Source organism: Cyphomyrmex costatus, unplaced genomic scaffold (assembly GCF_001594065.2).
Source record: "Cyphomyrmex costatus isolate MS0001 unplaced genomic scaffold, Ccosl1.0 scaffold122, whole genome shotgun sequence".
NCBI lineage: Eukaryota > Metazoa > Arthropoda > Insecta > Hymenoptera > Formicidae > Cyphomyrmex > Cyphomyrmex costatus.
In genome coordinates, this window is record NW_017275196.1 from 227,515 (window position 1) to 231,925 (window position 4,411).

Genomic DNA, 4,411 nt, shown 5'->3' on the forward strand with positions numbered 1-4,411 from the left:
TCTTATTATTCTGTTCACAAAAGTATTAAGGTACGATAATGAAAAAGTCAACAGTTTACGAGTTATTTAACATTTTGTGTCAATATGTATCAAAATAAAATGTAAAATATCTTGAAAACTATTGGTTTTTTGGTATCTCTACCTTAACACTTTTATATGCAAAATAATTAGAGGAATCACGTTATCTAAAAAACTTACACAATTCCATTTAAAAAAGTGGAGGTGACCTTCATATCTTTTTAGCGCCTCCACTAAGAAAAAAAACAACGTGACTAAAACGTGTCCCCCTCGACATCGTTCTATTTTTATTTGAAACATTTTTGTCTACTGGATCTAGTTTTCGAGATATTTGAAAGTTTCAGGTTAAAAAATTCACCCTGTATATAAGAGTAATTATAATTGTATTTTATTCTTTATATCGTTGTCCATCGCAGTTCGTTTCTATGACATTATAGTTGCAATATGCGATCCTAAGAAATAAATAATTTATCCTATAGAGTCTATGCAACTTAGACGTGAAAACTTTGGTAACGTTTAACAATCGATAAATTACGAAAAAATATGTAGAAATATATTGGTATCGCTTAGTTTTGGAGAATGTCGCAAAAGAAGAAGAATGTTACAAAGAGTCGAATAACAATGTTTTTACATTTTTATGATTTCTCCAAAACGCAGCAAAGACGAATATGTTTTTACGAGACCTTCTTTCATAGCTTATCGATATCCTACACACTCCCAGAAGTTTCAACACTTCAACTAGTTCTGAACAAACTAAATGTTAAAAACCTTGTGGTATATTACAATTTTACATCATAATGTTTTTATTACATCATAATATATAAAATGACAATGAGAGCCAGACCCTGGGTGTATATGTGTAGTAAAATTCTTTATTAGATTAAAGCTTAGATGTTTCGATCGTCAATATAATCCTTTTCAATACAATTTGAACTTATATAAACTTTAATGTATTTACATGAGACGTTATACCTAATGAAGTTATACATGAAAAGTTGTACATAGCAAACAAATCTCTACAATGTATGTAACGACATCAATTTCTCATGTACATTAGATTTTATATGGGGACAAATTGTATTGAAAGGGATCGTATTCATGATCGAAACGTCTAAGTTTTAAAATAATAAAGGATTTTACTACACACATACATCCAGTGTCTGGCACTCATTGGCAGTATATATATTATGATTTTATTCAACAGAGTCCCTTATAATTATTTTTTAATTGTGTTATTATGACTTAAAAAAATAGAAACAAAAAAGGATGAAAATATAATAATGGATTTCAAAATTTTCTTATGAATGAATAATTTCTGTTGAAGATACAAAATACTGATTTCCCTTAATGTTCATTAAAGTGATTTTCTTTAAAGTTTCCTTTCACAAACGAGAAAACGTTTTTATCGACATAATTACAGATTTGTGACTGTTTGAATTTGATAACGAAGACTTTAATTCAAACAGAAAATTAACATATCTTTAATTAATGTATACATGCATAAACACGAAGACGTTTAAGTGAGAAAGAATTGAAAAACAATAATATTAAGTACATAATAGAAAGCTCTATATATATAAAACAACAAAGACAAATGAAGTGATTTCGACGATCACGTCAGTTAACGTAATTTATTATCTATACGTTATTTAACATCGACAAAATCACTGCCCTATAAAACTTCGTTTGCAAACTTGCTCGCATTTCTAAATTTAACGATTTTATATCTATGATGAGTCTTTCAACTCCATGTTCTTATTTATGGATATTTAACATTTTACCACTTTGACTATTCAATGTACTCGCAACTGTGAAGGATATGAGGACTGCGTTACCGAAAAATTTTGTAGATTTCAAATAGTTACATAATTATAACTTACTGTACATTGATAATGATTCGATCGGCATCACATTTGTTGTAATTTCTTTATCGTGTTGTAAAATAATACTGTTTCTTTGTTGCTCAACTGGCTGTTAACCCTTCATTTGTCGTTTGTGATAATATTAAAGAACATACCTTGCAAGGATGTTGTTTTTTATTTTTGTGCTTCGAGTCCACATGATAATCAAGTACCATTTAGTATGGGAATTCTTTTCAAATTCATTAGATTCGTAATAACGTTAATTCTTTTAATGAAACACAAATTTGTGCTGTTTTAGAGATCGAATATATCTATAAAGTTACCGTTGTATTACATCATTTGTTACAACATAATTTAATGTTACAACATAATTTATGTAGGACGAATTAACAAATTATCTTTTTTTCTTGATATTCAAGGATGTACCCACCTAAATATATCTTCACAAAACTAACAATGATAAGGTTTTTCGCCTATATGAGTTCTCTTATGAATATGCAAATGCGCTTTGTTCTTAAACTCTTTATTACACGTTCCGCATTTGTATGATTCACCTCCAGTGTATAGTTCCTCATTAGACTTTAAACGGTCATCATTTTTATGCTTTGTCTTCACGTGATATATTAGGCCATCTTTCCGGCTGCGAAACAACCGTAAAAATATTTATTATTTTTACCAGTTAATTTAATCATTGATAATGAATTACTAAAGCATTTCCCTATAACTCTTCAGTTCAGAACTCTGTAGTTCACTTAAATACTCACCTAAATTTATTTTTACAAAATTCGCATTGATAAGGTTTTTCGCCTTTATGAATTCTCTCATGTCTATGAAAACCCGTTTTGTTCTTAAACTCTTTATTACACGTTCCGCATTTGTATGATACACCTCCAGTATATAGATCCTTATTAGATTTAAAACGTTCATCATCGTTATGCATTGCTGTCACGTGACTATTTAGATGTACCTTTTGCCTGCAAATGGATCATTGTAGTATTTATTATCATTTACCTGTTAATTTAATCATTGATATTAAATAACCAAAGCATTTTCTTAACTCTTATTGCTCACTTAAATACTCACCCACATTTATATTTACAAAATTCGCATTGATAAGGTTTTTCGCCTTTATGAATTCTCTCATGTCTATGAAAATTCGTTTTGTTCTTAAACTCTTTATTACACGTTCCGCATTTGTATGATACACCTCTAGTATATAGATCCTTTTTAGACTTGAAACGTTCATCATTGTTATGCTTTGTCTTCACGTGATGTATTAGACCATCTTTCCGGCTGCGAAACGCGCGCGCGACCGTTGAAATATTTATTACTTTTACCAATTAATTTAATCATTGATAATGAATTACTAAAGCATTTCCCTATAACTCTTGTAATTCACTTAAATGCTCACCTAAATTTGTTTTCTCAAAATTCGCATTGATAAGGTTTTTCGCCTGTATGAGTTCATTCATGGTCACGTAATTGCGTTGTGTACTTGAACTCTTTATTACATGTTCCGCATTTGTGTAATACCCCTCCAGCATATAGGTCTTTATTAGACTTGAAACGTTTATCATCCTTATGTTTTGATATCATGTGACTACTTAGCTGTACCTTTAGCCTGCAAATGGATCATTGTAATATTTATTATTTTTTACCAGTTAATTTAATCAATGATATTGAGTCATCAAAGCATGATTTCCTAACTCTTGTTGTTCACTTAAATACTCACCCACATTTATATTTACAAAATTCGCATTGATAAGGCTTTTCGTTTGTATGAGTTCTTTCGTGTCTACGCAAATTGCAATTAGTTTTAAACCCTTTACCACATGTTTTACATATGTGTAGTCTAATTTCATGTATGTTTCTATTCTCTTTATATGAAATTGTCGGGGAGTTAGAGCGACCATCTTAAAATTAAAGAAAGATCTTGTTGCGAAAAAAAATGAAAATTGTAACATAATTCTCATAACTTTTAAAATACTCTACTCAAATTAAAGCGTCACTTGCAAGAACAAGCAAACTTCGAAAAAGAATAATTTCATAAAAGATTATCCTACCGAAATGTTAAAGAAACCATTTTATATAATGTAATCTCTATACCCTTCACACCGTCATTTCAAAAAATTTCATGCTGATATTTTATAAAGTTAGAGTATCATAAATGATGATTCATCAAATCTTAAAGTTTTACACAAAATTTGCGAAGTTGCATGGTGCGAAATGATAATTATGCACAAATAAATTTCATGGCTTCGGAAAGATAGAATCGTTTTTTGTATGTAAATTCCTTTTTCGTCATCCTCTGTAAAATTTTTTCACCGATTTATTCAACGTTGAAGCAAAATGTTCATTTTTACATCAACGTATAGTAATTCAGATAATGAAAATAGTACAGAGCACGATAATAAGGAAATTGAAATACCAAGATTTACCCTTTCAGTTACTTTTAAACCGTATTAGTGCACATTTTTAATTCGCGACGTGGAATTTTCGCAAATATTGTTAAAAATATTGAAATCTGTTGC